Source organism: Pleurodeles waltl, chromosome 5 (genome assembly GCF_031143425.1).
Source record: "Pleurodeles waltl isolate 20211129_DDA chromosome 5, aPleWal1.hap1.20221129, whole genome shotgun sequence".
Taxonomy (NCBI): domain Eukaryota; kingdom Metazoa; phylum Chordata; class Amphibia; order Caudata; family Salamandridae; genus Pleurodeles; species Pleurodeles waltl.
The window spans coordinates 302084496-302103936 of NC_090444.1; the positions used below are offsets into that span (position 1 = coordinate 302084496).

The 19441-nt window shown below is 48.5% G+C and overlaps 1 protein-coding gene across 1 annotated transcript in view; it reads left to right on the forward strand.

Moving 5' to 3' along the window:
* STON1 (stonin 1) overlaps window positions 1–19441 on the forward strand; it is a 330512-nt gene that overhangs the window by 291642 nt on the left and 19429 nt on the right. The gene's annotated exons all lie outside the window — the stretch shown is intronic.

Sequence of the window (19441 nt, forward strand, 5' to 3'; positions counted from 1 at the left end):
CTACTGCACCAATTTGATCATCCTACAAATATGTGACACACACCCTTGTACACTTGATGGCCGGCACAAGCATCATCTGCCACAAAAGGTCACTAAGTGTTGCACTACATGCGTGGTGCCACATAGTAACATGGACAGCACAGTCTGGCTTTGTAGGGCTACTATGGTGTCTCTACATCTGAGACCATTGTGGTGCAAGGAGGTGATAGGTTCCATCTAACAATAGGACACTGCTTCAAATATGGACCACACAACACATTTTTGCTAAATTATAACCATCATTTAGGAATCAATATGAAAACTCCCAGATTCTTGAGCTACTACCCAAGATTGTCATGTCCATCAACACAGTCCAATGAAACCATTTCACAAGAACACGAACATACACGATATCACAAGCAAGTCTGAGTCACCACTCCAACTCCAACTAACAACTGCCATGGTATATTCCAAACCACTATCAAGCTTTACCAATACATCTTCGCTCTTTCCTATGCAGCTAACCAAGGTTACAGCATACAGCCACGGGTAATGACTCCATTTGCCAATCCCACAACGGTGGAAGAGCGTGCCTAAAATGAAGGGCACAGAAGATCATGCAATGTGGTGGAGAGGACATTTGGGCTTCTGAAATCAAGGTTCAGGTGCCTGGCCCAGACAGGAGGAAGCCTCTTGTATGCCCCACCACTCGTATGCAAAATCATACTTGCATGTGCAATCCTCCACAACATCTGTGTTAGAACAAATGTCCCCTGGGATGACCCGGTTGATGTCCCCAACGAGGAGGATGATGATGATTGAGCAGATAATTTGGAGGGGAACAACAGAACACTGCAGCAGGAGTTCGCAGGAGACTCCACATTGTTGAGAACTTGGCCATGCGTCACAAATTTTCATGCATACAGACATACCATACAATTCTCCTGAGCTAAAAGAGGCTTAGCCCCTGAACATCTATTGCACGTCCACAGGCAATTTTATGCACCATGTTGAAAAATCGACGCATGACCGCCAAGCGTCAACAATTTTCATGCATACGCATATACCAGACTATTCTCCTAAGCTAAAAGATGCCTAGCCCCTGAACATTTATCACACGTCAACAGGCAATTTCACGCTAAATGGGAAAAATTATACTATGACCATCATGCGTAAAAAAAATTACGCAGGACTGGAAATGTGAAGCACAGGCCCAGGAAGTGATGAAACAAGGCATCCTGCCTGCAAACATGGTACAGGGAGTCTACTTTCACTTCACAGTCTTATTGTCTGTGATTGTGTGAGGGTTTGTGGAGGTGGAGCTGTAAGAGGTTTGGAGTGTTTGGTGGTGTTTACTGTGCTGTGTCCTGTAGCTTTTGTGTTTTATTTGTGTTTAAACCTGTCTTTTGTATTTTAAGCGTTCTGTTTTTGTTTCAGTCTGTGTATTGTGGGGTGTTTTTCTGGCATAGTATAGTTGTTGGGGTAGTTTAGGTAGTTGTAGGAATTCTTGTCTTTTTTTGAGTAAACTGCATTTGCAGTCCAGTATGTCTGGGAAAGGGAGGATGGCGAGGATGGCGACTGATGAGAGGGGGGTTTTATATGGCTGGTACAGCACTACCACCCCATGATGCTGGTACTGGGTGGCCATGTCATTCAAGGCTATCCCACAGAGGCAATGAAACTGCGGGGGGCATTGTGCTCCACCACCTAACAAGAGTGTTTGCGACAGGAAGGAGTGACCACCAACTGAAGCACTGCTGGACAGACCTCATTATAAGGGAGCAAGATCTGCTGGATTATCTGGGCACTGAGATTGGTGGATCAGTTGGTATGTATCCCATTGCCATACAAAGTCCATTTTTTGCATGTGCATTACAGTTGCAGATACGGTTGAGCGCTGCATGTCATGCTACCTGTATGACGAGCTCCAGCACCACTTTAGGCATGCAATTCAAATGTACAATAATGAAGCCAAGGCAGGACAGATGTACCATTTTCCCTGCACAACCATTACAAAGCGTTGTGATGCATGCATAGGGCAACTCCGTTTTGAGCAGCACAAAATGAGGCCTGCACCATGCATCATGTATGGGAGGGGGTCTCAAAACCTGTTCGGGAGGCAAGTGTATTAGCCACTGGGAAAAATCAGAAATACCTAAATTCCATATTTCTCGCACTCTGAACAGCTGCTGAGAGCAGGTGTGATATGGGGGCATATAAATGTATGTGATGGGCCCCCATCTACTCAGCAGAAGTCGTGATGATCTGTTGTGTTGCAACTCCTGCTGAGTACATCATTTACCTACACATAAATAGATGCAGTTGGACCCTACCTGCATCATGCTGTGCCTTGATTCTCATTAGGCGCATACATGGCGGGTGTAAGGGGTGCACTGAGGGCCACAAGGACTGTATTGATGCAATTGGTGCTGCACCACTGTTGGTCTATCAGCCTCTTTGTGTCATTGGCCAAGGCCATGTAAGGGAGCTTGACCATGCGCTGGGTCCAGACTACTAGCACTTTCCTCTTTCTGTACATTGTGTATCACATACACCCTAAACTATGTCTATCACCACAGACATACCACACACATATGCTGAGTTAATTCCACAGGCCTGCTGCTTCTCACTGACAGTATGGGGCTGCACTGCATCTGCTCCATCACTGGCACATTACTCTGTAACCTGCACCAACAAATGCATCCCTGGACCACAGAGTAAGTGTGTCTGTCTTAAGGCATATGTCTATGCCAATGTTCTTATCCCTCCCTTGAGAAATAATGACATACCATCACAACAGTGGCTGGCCACACACTATTGGCAATACATCCATGATTTCAATCAGTCAATGTGCAGGTAGGAACTACTATTTTCACATGAATTAACTCCCATAGCATTATGGATTTTGTGTGTGCCTATAACATATTACTTACTTCACACAAGGATATATCACTTCATTCCTCACCACTTTGGAATACACACACAACCCCTGGGCAGTTGTTTGTCAGTTTGCTGTGACAATGAGGTAGATGTCTACAACATCTGGGGTAGGCTCAAATGCTACAGGTGTCACAATGGGATAGCCACTGCAACAACCACTGCATGCCCCTGAGATGCAGTATACAGTGTCATGCAGTCCTATATGGACATGGAGGTGCAGAGCTAAAAAAAAAAAAAAAAACACCTTCATCATAAGGCCATGTATAAATGGTGCAGTGAGAAGCACCACAGGACTGTCAGGGACAGTGATGGTTTGTAGGTGTGTGGCTCTACATTATCTGAGACTTTGTGACTGACTGATCATAGATATTTGTCAGTTGCTCTGATCTACCACTGGGATGACTTGATCACTCAGCCTAACAAGTTGACAGTGAACAATGTTGTCCATTAACTGATATGTACAAATTACACTAAGCAATGTTTTCCATTCATGTCTTGCAGGTGGACCTCCGCCCTACACCGTTGGTGAGGTGGCCTAATTCGAAGACCCAGATGCAGCCAGTGTCATCTTGTGTGTCATGTGTGCCAATCCAGGGATTGGTGTGAGTCCAAAGTGTGAAATGCTATGAAGTATAGTTTTGCCTGACCAATGATATGATATCATTGGAGAATGGATGGTGACATCATGTCTGTTGGAATGTTGTGCAATGAGAATGGTTTGCTTGTAGCACAAGGGGCAACGTGAGCTGGCATGGAATTGTGTGCAATAGGAATTGCAATGGCTGGTCACATATTCATTGATGTCTATCATGATAGGTGTCAGGGAGGCCTCTAGGGGGGTTATGTAGGAGACACCTGCACCACAGGTGCAGCAGTACCCTTCAGATATAATGAGGCTGTAGTACTGCAAGGGCCCATATTGTTCTGCTCAACAGTCAGTAGTGTACACAATTAGTAGACAACTCAGCTCCAGATGGTTGTGGGGAAAAGTCTATGATTCTTCACATGCCAGATCTCAGCAGTTTTCACAGCATGGTCCTGCCACCATGATACTTGTTAGTGATGTAGGTCACATCACACATGCATATGATGTGAATGCTGTGTGTGCACCTGGTACTTTTATGATGTCTGACATGCATGTGAAAATTATATACAATGTATCAAGATACTGTTGCAGCACCCAGTGCAGTGCCAAACTCACCCATACAGCCACTGTGTGTGGCGTTTAACACCTGTAGCACAACATAGCACAGGGTAGGGGGTTTCAGCTCCGTAATGTGTAGACAAATTTGATGTGCAGGTCAGGCTTTGGCCAAACTTTCTGCATCAGTTGTACATGTGGGAACATCATGGGCAATGGTATGCCCCCTTGTAACATATGCTCAGCCCAGGTCTTACACCAGGACACCTGAATGATGATTTACCGAACCTTAGAATAGCTGGTGGGAGGTTACCAGACCCCCTATTATATGTCCCCAACCTTGCATCCATGATGACTAGGCAAGCCTTGATGTTTCACAAGGGGTGTTGAGGGGACGGATTGCATGCACAGCCCCCTTGTAGACAGGGACACAGGAAAGCCAGGCTTGTTGGGGCACGTGATCCTCACAAGTTTGATGACACGAATGTTGTTCATAGACAATTTTGTCCAATCAGCTCTGGGCCTTGTTGGTTAACAATGGATAGGCGTCATCCTAGTGACATGTACATGATACTGTAGATGGCTGGTAGGAAATAGTCATAGGTGAGGAGTAAGTCATTGTTGAGGAATATGTGGTCTGCAATTGCAGTGTACATAATATGTCTGTACAACCTCCACCCAATGCTGAAACCGATGCTTGTTTCGACTTATATTTCAGCTGCCAATATGACACGAGACCAGAGGCACGCTTTTCATAAGAGGGCCGAATGCTACAGTTTCATAATGGAGGTGGAAGCAGGATACAGCCGAATGGGACGGAGGTTCTGCAGTGAGAAGGCATCTGGAGAATGGCGTGTTTTTGCACATGGTGGACCTCCACAGCAGCCACAGCCACACAAGGACACTGTAGGAAAGACATCAAGGGTGCAGGGGGCTTCAGCCGCTCCAAAGCCCTCCACATCAGCTGCACCAGTCAGGACACAGGCACCAGTTCAGCCACCTGGTGCAGTTGTTGCAAGTCAATTTGAACTAGACATGAGACAGGACATTGCCAAGATTTTAGCCAGACTTGAAAAATTGGAGGAGGAGAGTGCCCAGAGCCGAAGGATGTTGCAATACATCAAAAAGAAACTGAAGAAAACAAAGATATTAACTTGTATTGTAATACAACCTCCCAGTTCCTTCCCTTCCCTTTTACTGTTTTACATAGTTTTACACTGGATTTTAGAGACTGTTCATTGATGGTTGGCAGTTGGTCATCCATGTAATCTGCAAAATCCAGGACAGGCAGTTCAGCAGGAGGTAAGTCATCATCCTCTGCAATGAGATAGTGTAAAATCAATATTCAATTGTTTTGGCTGTTGACATGGGACATGATTTATTTGTCACTGGAGGCTCAGTGACATATTACTGACCTAAGGTTGTGCTTGTACTTATGTGTAGTATTGCGCATCACACATGGGTCAAGCTCACTGGGTATTTTGGGGCATATGTAGGAACCCCAAATGCCACCTGAGTGTCACTCTTGGTGAGGCTCAGGTGGTGCAATGCCCTGCCCGTATGTACAAGGTGGCATGAAGCCACTTTTTGTGCCTTGACCCCACATTGTATATAAGGCACCTTCACACCCAGCACTTTGCGTGGAAGGTGTGTGCAATAGGTGCTGCTGTGGGCGTGCACAGCAACACCCATTGCGTTTTGACACTGCCTCAGATTTTGGACTATTTGTAAACCGGACGCTGCGCCAATATCTAACACCAGCCCAGGGGTGGGTTTAGCATGGCAAATCTTGGAGTACTACTTACATTTCTGCTGGATTTTTTTGCTTTTTTATGTATGCTGCATTTTACAGCACACATAGGCCCTTATTATCACATTGCCGGTAAATCCCACTTATCACTGCGTTGACTGCTGCCAACTTACCTCTGCCGCCGCGGATATCCGTTCACCATATTATGACACACAAACACACCAATCCGTCAATATTCAGGAACATACACAAATCTACCACACCAAAAGTCAGTGATAAACTGGCGGTATCAAAACCCACGCTATTACGCCAACAGAACTACGCCCACCACATTATGACCCACGAATCACCACGGCAGACATTCAACGGCGGTAAACCATTGGCGGTACATACCGCTGCGCTCAAAATGGACACCCACAGACAAAGCACCACCACATTGGACAATTCAAACAACACATACCTGAAACCCATAAACACACCACACCCCCACCACTATAAAACACACACCCACATTACCCACAACCCTACAAACCATTGCCACCAGAAAGACATCAAGACTACAGACACAACCAGAGCCACACACTATACACACCTATACACCACTCATGCACCCACATTGCACATCCCAACACATAACCCAACACACCCTCACCTACACACCTCACACAACACCCATGGCACCACAAAGACACCCCCGTTTCACAGAGGAGGAGCTGAGGGTCATGGTTGAGGAAATCATCAAGGTAGAGCCACAGCTATTTGGAGCACAGGTGCAGCACATATCGATAGCTAGGAAGATGGAGCTATGGCAGAGAATCGTGGACAGGGTCAATGCCGTGTGACAGCACCCAAGAACTTGGGATGACTTCAGGAAGAGGTGGAACGACCTACGGGGGAAGGTATGTTCCATTGCAGCAAGACACCAGCTCGCTGTACAGAGGACTGGCGGTGAACCCCCATCTCCTCCCCCACAACTCACAGCATTGGAGGAGCAAGACTTGGCAATTCTGCATCCTGAGAGCCTGGCCAGAGTAGGAGGAGGACTGGACTCTGGTAAGTCAACTCTCTACTTCTATCACCCCCTACCTGCATGCCATCACATAACTCCATTCTCACTCCCATCACTCCACCACTTCCCACACACCCCACCATCACATCTCACTCATCCCAATGCCAAGCCCTGCATGCTCTACCAATGCATGGACACTCATCACTAAAGCATGCACACTATAGAGAATTAATCATCCCACCATACACCAACGTACACAAGTGAAAGCTGCCAGGGCAAATCCAACCATAGAGGGCAAGCCACGGATGCACAATGTGTCAGACACAGAAACCATAACACATCATTTACATCCCCACAGGTACCCCAGCCAATGTCAGTGGAGAGGAGGTGCCAGCAATAGCCAGTCCCCCAACTGAAGAGGCCCACAGTGATGACAGCAACTCTGGTCTTCAGTATCTGGATGACCTACCTGGCCCATCAGGGACCTCTGGACAGCTGGTTACCCAGGTCCAGTCACACACCACCACAGAGCCTCACCGTCAGGAAACACCACCACAGCACCCACCCAGTGTACCCACACCTCTGTCCCCAGGACACATCAATCAGCAGTGTCTCCACCTCTACAGGGACCCCAGGCCACACCTCATGCCGAAGACAATCAGGGACCTGGGGTCAGTGGCAGTGGGCACACGGTTCAGGGGACAGAGGCACAGGCCAACAGGGAAACTGGAAGGACTGTTAGCTGTGTGCCAGGGGGAGGACAGGCCGAGGGAACCAACTCTCCAGGGGGCACTTTCAGAGATCTTTGGAGCCTATCAACATTCCCAGGACACGATGGACACCAGGAGTATATGTGAGGTCACCAACATCTGCAAAATGAATTGCCACAGGGAACAGTAAGTGGGCATAGAGGTGGGAAATATCAGCATGCCAGTGCCACAGAAACTCAAACACATTTCATTGAAATGGGAAGTAACACTGCCCTGCCTGTGTGTCATTGGAAGTATTGTCTGATCACTGATGTTCTGTTGTCCTCATCAACATCAAAGAGAGGGACAGGGAGGATTAAAGGTCCAGTGTACAATCTCCCCAAGTAACGATAAGCAATAATGAATACACTGTTCCTGGCAGAAAAGAAGGGAAACCCAATGGTTTAGGAGCAAGAGCCCTCACACATCCATTCGGATGTCATGCTTCATCATTGGGGTGCTCCTCGTCAGACCGGCGCTGCAATGTCTGACGAGCTCCCCGTGAGGGGGCTCTTTGCCGGAGATCTTTTAGAATGACTGCTGTGAACTGAAACCTACAGGCAGGTCGTCGTTCAAAACAGGAGAGAGTTAAAATTGGTTCTATACCCCAAAAGGAATCTCTCATTTAATGGGCAGCAAGGAGATAAGACCATGATTAAAAGCAAATTGAAAGTGATAAATTGAGATAATGCTCAAACACTTTCTAGAATAATAGGGACAAGAAACTATCTCAAAGCCACCTAAATATTGGTCAACATGTTTCGCGTCTTACGGTCTACCAGATCCACTGACGCTTCTTCAGGACCATGAAAAACAAATAAACTTCTCCTGTATCACAAGGAATAAAGTATTTAGTGTAGCTTATCAAAATCAAATAAACCAAACAAAACATTGCAGTCACTTACAATGAAGCGTACTGTCCAACTGGTCAAATAAACACAGAAAGGTCGCCCTAGAAAAAGTTAGAAATTGGATAAAAAACAACATAAATAATGGTGATGCAAACGTGACCAGTGCTGGATTAGTGCGCACACTGAGTGATAAACTACAAAGCACAATGTAATAACTGAAAATAGGAGCTTACCATCCCCTATAGGAGGTACATGCATAAGATTGTCGCTACTAAGTGGAAAAAGGGAGAAAAACCACAAATGCAGATACTCATGTCAGTTTAACCAATATAAAAGATCATATCAGACCGAAAAGCAGCCTTAGTCAGGTCAAAATAATGTAATAAAGAATCACTGTAGTATACATATAATTAGTATAGAACTGGCTTAAGCATTATTTCAAATCGTGCCCAAAATATACCCCCCAATTTTTTTTTTGTGGCGGCACACGAATACACATGTAGGAAAGAGTTAATATATTTTGACCTCTGTGAACACAGCAAAAACGGCGCTTCATATTTAAGCGTCAGAGGTATAGTCATTCAAAACAACGAAAGCGCTCAGAACCAACTAAGTGGGGGGCCCGAGCGCCAGTTAAGCAGCGATCTCAGGAGTGCCTAAAAGTACACAAGAGATTTTTAGTAGTAGCAAAGCAGAGCGCACACTCAGTCCAACTTGAGAGGGACTGCAAAGTACTTACATATTGCTGCGGCAGTCTCTTCCTCCTTCACCTACCCCAGCGTGTCCTCCTATATCAATACACGCTGCGGGCAGACGCGACGTTATAAAGCCAGGGAACGCGGAAGTGAAGCGTTTCTCCGGCGTGTATAATAAAAAGAGAAGAAGGATCACGACACAGTGTAGCTGCATCAACAACACTGAAAACGGACTGAAAAACTGCCACTTTGGAAGCCATGATGGAAAGGGAGTCCGTAATTATAAAGAGTAAAAACACTTTGTATGGTAATAAAACGTCAGCTAATACAATAAGGCAATCCTGTGAGAGCAATTGAACCAAAATCAGGAACCTCAAACAGACTTAGGGGGTTATTACAACTTTGGAGGAGGTGTTAATCCGTCCCAAAAGTGACGGTAAAGTGACGGATATACCACCAGCCGTATTACGAGTCCATTATATCCTATGGAACTCGTAATACGGCTTGTGGTATATCCGTCACATTTGGGACGGATTAACACCTCCTCCAAAGTTGTAATTGCCCCCTTAGTAATGAAGGGGTATTACCAAGGGTGAAGGATTGTTAGAGCCAGTGTATACTAACAAATCAAAATGCATAGGACTCACAGAGTGGAGCAAAATTATCTTGACATCAGTCTCTAGAAAAATGTATTGAGCTAGGATCATTTAAATGGTATAGATAATTTCACACTACTGTTGCCCTCATCCTCATCCTCTGCCTCCTCATCCTCACTGTCCACAGGGTCCACAGTCATCTCCAGACTCCTTCTCCTGCAGGAATGGGACATGGCGTCTGTGGGCCACATTATGCAACATGGAGCATGCCACCACTATCTGGCAGACCTTCTTGGGTGAGTAGCACCTGCCAGGTGGAGGCACTGGAACCTGGCCTTCAGGAGGCCAAATGTCCTTTCAATTATCCTTCTGGTACGCCCATGGGCCTCATTATAACGTTCTTCTGCCCTTGTCCTGGTATGGGGTAACCAGAGTCACCTGAAATATTGAGGAACAACATTTAGCCACACACTATCCCATATGGTCCACACCATACCCATACACCAACATCTACTGGGTGGGAAACAGGGCTCACCTATTAGCCACAACCTGTGCCTCTGTAGTTTCCCCATCACATTTGGGATGCTGCTATTGCTCAGGACAAAGGCATCATGCACTAACCCAGGATTTGTAGCATTGAGGTGTGAGATGTACTGGTCCGCCATGCACACCATCTGTACATTCATAGAGTGGAAACTCTTCCGATTTCTGAACAACCTATTCATTCTGGCAGGGGAGGTACAAATGCAATATGTGTTCCTTCAAGCGCCCCTATTATGTTGGGGATATGTCTCATTGAACTCAGCCTTCACTGTGGCCAAATCTTCAACCTGGGGGAAAACAATGTAGCTGCACATTTGTTTAATCAGGGCAGACAACACTCTTGACAGCACTATTCAGAACATTGGCTGTGACATTCCTGCTGCCAAGCCCACTGTCACTTGGAAAGAACCAGTTGCCAGGAAATGGAGCACTGATGGAACTTGCACAAGAGGGGAGATCCCAGTGGGGTGACGGATAGCAGATATCAGGTCAGGCTCCAATTGGGCACACAGCTCAGTGATTGTGGTCCTCTCTAGTCTATAGGTGAGTATTATGTGCTTATCCTCCAGTGTTGCCAAGTCCACGAGGAGTCTGTACACGGAGGTATGTCTCCATCTCCTATTCGTCTGCAGCAGTAGGAATCTATGGGGCAAAAGATTGAGGAGCCGGTCACAAACTGAACAATGGAGCTACATCAGAACTTTGCATGCTGTTATCTTGTACTGGGTCAGTGTGATTTGTCCAGTAAGTCCTAATTAAAACCAGTAATGCAGCATTTCTCCAGGGCCTGCTCCCCCCCACCCCATGAAATGGCGTCCCCTGTCCTGTGTAGAGGGACAGGAGGAAGTGAGGTAATTCCACTGAGGGTGGGTGCCGTTGCGGGAGGCGGTCGGGAGCCGCCGTGCAACTCCTCTTTGGTTAAAATTAGGCCTCATGGGTTACAGTAGCCAATGGTGATCTACGCCGGCGGTGGCGGTATGCACCGCCGTGGACATGACCGCCATTTTTTATCTGATCCCTCACTTGCTACCTGATCTTCTACAGGAGAGGACCTACACTGCATGTGCTGCTGTGATCTGTGTCTGGAACCTACCATGGCCTGTGTGACCGGGGAAAGGGCCCCAGCCTTCACTTCGGAGGAGTTGGAGAGACTGGTGGTTGGGGTCCTACCCCAGTACGAAATGTTGTATGGGCCTCAAGACCAACAGGTGAGTACACTGTGGGCACGATGCATGTGACATGAATGCATGGAGTGGTGTGTGTGAAGGCCTTGTGTAAGGGGGGTGGATGTCCTCTGGGCGGCGTATAGGTTGTGTACTAGGCCATGTGTGTGCCTATGGTGATGGAAACGGGTATGGTGGGCCATATGTGTAACAGGCAGGACTGTTTGTGTAATACAATTTTCCTGTGAGTATTGCCTCTGCAGGTCAGCGCCCATCAAAAGAAGGGTATATGGCATGCCATCACCAAGGAGGTGTGGACCCTGGGAATCTATGGCAGGCGGAGCACCCAGTGTCGCAAATGGGCACGGAAGACGGCAGAGGCCCAGCTGGGGATGGTCTCCCAACGAGGAAGGGGTGCCCGTCGAACCCTGACCCCCCTGATGGCCCACATACTGTCAGTGGCCTATCCTAAGCTAGATGGGGCGCTTGAGGGCATCACAGCAGCCACAAGGAGGTGACTACAGTGCCCATCATTACAACTTATGCATGGTTGGGTGGTATCCAGGTGGGGGATGTGTGTCAGTGGGTGTCCCTAGGCCAGTCCTGACATTGCAGTGTAGGTCCCCTGGTGGCTAGGGTTCAGATGGGAAAATCTTGCTACCTAGCTCGTAGGCATCCACAACTGGTCAGGGCTACTTGGTTCCCAGATGTGCTGCGTTTGGCGGTGTGTGCCCCTCCCCATGCCTTGACTGCTAACTATTTCTCTGCTAGAGCTATGGCATATTGCGTAGGCCTGTTCCCTGTGTGTGAGGGTGCTGTGTACGCCACTGGTGGTGTTGGTGCAGCCACTGACCAAGTGTATTCCACTGAGCAAGTGTATCCTTTGTCCCCCCGCCCCTTTTTTTGTTTTGTCATCGTGTCCTTTTGTGCATTAGCATAATCTGGCAGAGGAGCAGAGGCACCAGCGACGGAGGGAGCTGCATCCTACAGGACCCAGGAGGCAGAGTCCACAGACGCTGAGGGCACCAGTAGGACGGAGGGCGAGGTGAGCACCACAGCGGAGACTGGAGGGGACAGTTCTGACACAGATACCTCCTCCGATGGAAGCTCCTTGGCGGTGGTGGACACTTCTGTGACCACCCCAGCTACAGGTACAGCCGCCACCCCCGTACCAGCACCGCCCTCCCGGCAGCCCCTCAGCGAGTTGCCCGTGCCCGCTCACCCAGGAGTGTGGGCATCTCCTTCGCCCCAGGCACCTCAGGTCCTGTGCCAGTTAGCCCTGCTGCCCTGAGTGAGGAGGCTGTTGACCTCCTGAGATCCTTCTCTGTAGGTCAGTCAACCATTGTGAATGCCATCCAGGGGCTGTCAGCTCAGATGCAAAAGATTAATGCATTCCTGGAGGGCATTCACACTTGATTGGCAGCCTAACAGAGAGCGATCCAGGCTCTGGCCTCCTCTCTGATGGCAGCTATTGTCCGTTTCTATCCTCCCCCCTCCAACTTCCACTGCCCAGTCCCATTCTCCTCAACCCCAACCCATCCCAAGCACACAGGCAGACGAGCATGCACACAAGACAACACACAAAAGTGGTACAGGCAAACACAAGCACCACAATTCATTCCACAGGCACTCACACCAACATCCACTATTTCCACTGTCTCCCCTTCCTCCTCCACCAACACCCACCCAGTTCCGGCCACACTCACACCTGCATGCACTACATCATCATCATCCACTACCAGCATCATCACCACACCAATCAGAACACACACCTCACTGGCAGACACCTCCACAACAGCCATGCACACGTCCCATGTCCTCTCCCACTGTGTCTGTCCCCCCTCCTCCTAAGGTACACAACCTTAAGCATTCAGACACCCAACAGCCATCCACCTCACTACAGCATACAGGCCATGCACCTGCACCCAAAAACAGCAGACAGACACCTCCAACAACCACTCCCTCTTCCTTCACTCCCATTCCTTCTCCCTCTTCCCGCCCCAATGTCCTTAAAAAACTGTTCCTATCCACCACTGACCTCTTCCCTACCCCTCCCCCTGCGTCCTGCACATATGGGCAGGGTAGGAAGAACCCAGCCAAGTATCTCAGCCACACAGTCCACCGGCCCAGTCGTCACCATACCCACTCGGGGTGGAAAAGGATCCAGGCCACATGTCCTGAAGGTGAAGGAGCTTGCACCAGGCAGCCTCAAGGGAAAGGAGCCTGCCCCAGCTGCCAAAAAGACCAAGGAGCCTACACCAGCAGGCAAGAAGGGAAAGGAGCCTGCCCTACCTGCCAGGAAGAGAAAGGAGCCTGCACCAGCAGGCAAGAAGGAAAAGGAGCATGCCCCACCTGCCAGGAAGAGCAAGGAGCCTGCATCAGCAGGCAGGAAGACCAAGGGGCCTCATGCAGGAACTGCGACGGAGCTCCCACCACCAACCATGGTAGTGCAGCCATCCCCCGGTTGCAGGGGATGGGCAGGAGCCTCCCCCCCACCAGCAGCAGTGCAGCCTGCCCCCTGCAAATCCAGTGGGTATGACACCCACCTGAGAGACTGTGACCTTGCACTCCCCAGAATCAAGAGCACAGGGCAGGTTGCCCCCTCCAGAACCAGTGGGTAAGACACATGCCCAACACTCACTAGTATCAAGAGCACAGGGCACAATGCCCCCTCCAGAACCAGTGGGCAAGATACCCACTTGAATGACTGTGGCCCATCACTCCCGAAGACCAAGAACACAGGGCATGTTGCCCCCTCCAGAACCAGTGGTCTTGTTTTTATCTCCCAGCTGAGATGCCCACCCGTCCCCCTGAGGTGCCTGCCTATTTCCCAACTGATGCCCCTGCAGTGTTCTCTCCATGTTGAAGCAGGTGACATGCGTGGCCTTGGACTTTGGCCTGCAGCCATGTGGACTACGCAAATAGTGGACTGGGCTGTGTCCCTTTTTCTGTACATATGTATATATCTATTATCTCGACTAACTTATTTTTCATGCTGTGTTGATCTCATTACATTCACTTGCAAAATTGTTTTGTCCTTGCATTATTCATCCGAGTTACAGGGTAAAATTGTTTTTGTAATGCAGCTGGTTGTGTGTATGGTGTTGGGGGGGTGTTATGCGTGTGTGTGTGTGTCACTGATTTTCCTCCCTACCCCCTTGTGTGCTAGGCGGCTGTACTCACCGTTGTCGTCTTCGCCGGCGTTGATGTTTGTGGTGGATGGAGCAGAACGTAGAAGATCATGGGGAAGACATGCAGTTCAGGCTCCATGGCGGCATGGTTCTTCCATGTGTCCCCAATGGTGAGTCCTATCCCTTCTGAGCTCAGTTTTCACTAGGCTTTTGATGACATTGGGACCGCCCTGGAAAAGGTAGCGGATTCCTGGTTCATATTATGGTAGGCAGAACATTGGCTACACTGTAGTGGCTGTTGTTTCCGCCCTGGTAGTCGGTGTGGTACATTGGCTGTCTTTCTGAGATCTTTCTGCCATGGTCATAATTTGGCAGTAGTTACCGCCGGCCTGTGGCAGTATGACCGCCACTTTAACACCAACCACCAGGGTCGTAATGAGGGCCATAGTAAGAGCAAATTGCCCTTTAAGTTTGTTATTGTGCAGGAAGGTGTTCCTTCCTACACAAAAACAATCTCCCCCTCAACACAACCATCCTTGCACTATGGTGCAAGGGTGGCTTAGTTGCCACACAACAGCTAATTTCCACTTGCACTGGGGGGCGAATAGGGGTGCGCTGTATTCTTATGTACATGGCGCCTCCCGGCGTTTTGAATAATGATGGTGCATGATGCTGCCTAATTTGGCACAGCAGCATACATCATCATTTTCTGTTTGATCTAGCCCTTTATCTCGTCAGATGGTGAGATTGCAGCTACTTGTACAGCTGCACACATGATGTTCACATACATGCACAATGTGCTGAATATATTTTATTTTGTGGCCAATCCCATATGGTGCATATGATTGTGTCTGAATTGTTGTGGGTTCACTCTTTATGGGTTGTGCTCCACAGGTTGCAAGCTTTAGGGCAGCTTTTTCTCATGTAGCATGGCTCATGGCAGCTGCAATATGTATTGCAGTATACTGCAGCAGTTTAGATACGCAGGGATGTGCCATATTTACTTGAATGCAGTACAGCCCTGCAATTCCACCTGCGCCTGCACAGATTTGCTCTCCCTGCACCAACACAGGTATTGTTGGAGCAAGATGAGGGGTGCCTGCCTTGAAGGGATGATTTGTCTATGTGCAGGGAGTTGTGCCTTCCTGCACATGTACAAGCTACTTTTGCTGAGATGGCATTTCAATGTGTGCTGCAAGATGCAGCACATGAGTAAATGCAATGCGACAACGAGGAAGGAAACCATTTTGCCGAGACACACAACCCTGATATTGAGTTCCCTCCTAGTCTCCGATGTCTACGTTGTGTTGGTACAGGGGCTATGACAATATGCAATGGGTGTTGTAATGGTACAGCCACACTATCTGCACGTGCCTACCAAGCTATGTGGTGCATATTCACATGGTGGAGTACAGCCATAGTGAATGGCCTATGTTGACTTTGTGTATATGTTGGAGTGCATAGCAAAACCAAAGCATCAGTACATGTGTGGTTTAGGTGAGGATGATGTGTCTTGATTCAGGGCCTATGTGTCCCGATGCAACCCTTTAGCATGGATTCAGTGTGTCCTATGTGCCTCCCCCTTCTGCCATTTGTGGAGTTCCAGATAGCTCCCCCTGCAACTAGCCCTGCATTTCTGGTGGCTCCTGGTAGTCTACAATGTCTTGCGATTGCAGTGACCAGCTCTTCTGGGATGACCGCTGCAACCATCTACTCCAGCTTATCCAGGTTCTCCTGTTGTGTGGGACTTCCACCCCCAGTCTGCAGTGCTGCCCTACGGTTCCGGGAGAGTTTCTCCGCAGTCCTGTGCTTGCAATCGTGCCAGCACTTCTTGCACTTGGTGACAGTCCTCTTCACCTCTGCGACGCTGTTGATTCGGTCCACTATTTGCTGCCATATTGTGTCTCTCCTACCAGCTGGCAGTTTGGAGGTGACAAGCTGGTGTTGGTGCTCTGTCACCTCTCTGGCCAGGACGTTATGTTCCTCCTCGCTAAAGTGACACTTGCGATTTCTCCTCTCCTTCTCCTGGGACTTCTCTGGACCCTCCTGGCTGGTATTTGGGTGATTGGGGTCTCCCTGGGGTCTCTCCTTGCCTGATATTTCCATCTTCTCTTGCAATTGCACTTGCTTGTGCATTTTGTTTTGACGCTAATGCGGTAAACAAATTGCACTAACCCTTATGCAACATGTTTACATGCCGCAAAATGGTCTAGCGCCATTTTTGCATCTTTAGCATCATTTTTACTTACAACATGTCGCAGATGTTAGCGTCATTTATTTTAAAGCTAATCATTCCTTCCTATGTCATTTCTTAAATATGGCGCACTGAAGGTGCTAAGGATTGTCACTAGCTTGCATTAAAAAAATGCAGCACAACTGTGCTAGCGCAGTTGTGCAGCATTTTTCATAAATATGCCCCATAATCTTCCTGCCATTCCCTTCTCAGCCCTTGAAACCAGCTTGAGAGTTGTGTTTGAGAGGATGTCAGCAGTGGGCAAGTGCAATGTCTAACAGGAGAACTTATGGGAAATACATGTGAGAGTGTAAATAAATACTCCTGATGAAGGGAAAATGAATCTCAAAACACCAAGAGGATAATGTATGTTAAACACACATCGATGACATTTGATTGATGGCTCTTGAAATCACATCTAACACTAGTTGAGAATAAATACCAATGGATCATGCCTATACAAGTGCTGTTAGCTCTGGCAATGTGTTTTGCCATGTTGTACACCAGTGTAGCTGTTGTTCAGCATGACTAAAAGTTAATGGCGTGTAGTGGGAGAGTAGAGTGTCAGAGTGGATTTGTTGGAATGTCGAGGAGTAGAGTGTCATTGAGTTATGGGGAGTAGAGTTCTGTGGTTCAGTGGCAGAGAGTGTTGTGGAGTGGAAGTGGAACGGGGGAGTGGGTTGGAGTTGACTGAGATAGTGGGGTGGATTGGATTGGAGTAGATTGGTGTGTGGTGGATTGGAGTTGGGGATTGAAATGGGGTGAGGTGTGGTGGATTTGAGTGGGGTGGATTAAAGTGGACTGGGGTGGATGGTGTGGATTAGAGTGATAGGGCTGTGGTGGATTGGAGCAGGGCGGTTTGGAGGGGTGGATTATACTGGAGTGGGGTGGGGTAGATTGGACTGGAGTTGGTGGATAGGATCGGAGAGGGATATGGAGTGGGCTGGATGGATTAGAGTGGGCAGTCTGTCTGGTTTGGAGTGGGGTGGACTGAACTGGGAGGGGGTGGACTGCATAGGGATAGAGTGGGTGGACTAGAGCAGAGTGGGATGGATTGGTGTGATTGTGGTGGATTGGAGTGACTGTGGTGGATTAGAGTGAGTGGGGTGGGTTGGGGTAGAGTGTGTTGGGTTGGAGTGGGATGGATTGAAATGTGGTGGGGTGGACTGGACTGGAATGCGGTATGGTGGCTGCATTTGATTGGGTTGGAGTGGATTGGATTGGATAGTGGGTGGACTGGATTGCTGTGTAGTGGATTGATCGGAGAGGAGTGTCCTGGATTGAAGTGGGGTAGATTAAGGTGGTTTGGAGTGGGGTGGATTGGACTGGAGTAGGGTGGATTAATGTGGAGTGAGGTGGGTTGGTAGTGGTGGATTTGGAGTGGGATGGATTGGGGTGGGTTGGATTGGAGTAGGGTGGTATTGGAGTGGGAGTAATTAGAGTGGGCTGTACTGGAATGGGATGGATTTGATTGGATTGGGGTTAGGTGTATTAGACTGTAGTGGGGTAGATTGTACTGGGCTGGATTGGGGTGGACTGGATTGGTGCTGGTGCATTTTGGTGGATTTGAGGGTGGTGAATTGAGATGGAGTGTGGTGGATTGGAGTGAGGTGAGGTGGTTCAGATTGGGGTGGGTAATATTGTTGTGGACGGGAGTGGGTTGTTTGGGACTGGAGTGGGGTAGGTTGAAGTGGGCCGGGTTGTTTTGGATTAATGTGGGGCAGGCTGGGGTGGGGAAGAATGGGGTGGGGCAGGTTGAAATGGATTGGAGTGGGGCAGACTGTTTTGGATCAAACTTAGGCAGATTGGAGTGAGGCAGATTGTTTTGGATTGGAGTTTAGCAGATTGGAGTGGGGGAGGTTGTTTTAGATTGCAGTGGGCAGATTGTTTTGGATTGGAATGGGGAAGACTGGGGTGGGGCAGATTGTTTTGGATTGGAGGGGGCACGCTTGAGTGGGGCAGATTGTATTAGGGTTGATTTGTGTGGGGTGGATTGAAGTGGGGTGGATTAGATTTGAGTGGGGTAGACTAGAGTAGGGTGAGTTGAGATGCAATGGGGTGGATTGGATTTGGGTGAGGTGGATTGGATTCGGGTGAGATTGATTGGATTGGAGTGAGCGTATTGTTTTGGATTGGAGAGGAACGGATTCGAGTGGGACAGATTGTTTTGGATTGGAGCGGGCTGATTGTTTTGGATTGGAGTGGGTCAGACTGGAGTGCGGCGGATTGGAGTGGGTCAGATTATTGTGGATTGGAGTAGGGCAGATTGTTTTAGGGTGGATTGGAGTGGAGAAGATTGAAGTGGGGTTGATTCGAGTGGGCTGGATTGGCCGTGAGTGAAGTGGACTGGAGTGAGGTGAATTGGGATGAAGTGGGGTTGATTGGATTGGGGTGAGATGGATTGGATTGGAGTGGGCGTATTGTTTTGGATTGGAGGGGGTCAAATTGGAGTAGGATAGTTTCTTTTGGGTTGGAGTGGGGCAAATTGTTTTGGATTGGAGTGGATTGGGGCAGATTGTTTTGGACTTCAGTGAGGCAGTTCTTTCTTTTGAATTAGTGTGGGGCAAATTAGATTGGGTGGGTTAAGAGGATTGGAGTGGGGTGGATTAGGGTGAGTAGATTGGATTGGGGTGAGTGGACTGGATTGGAGTGATGTGGATT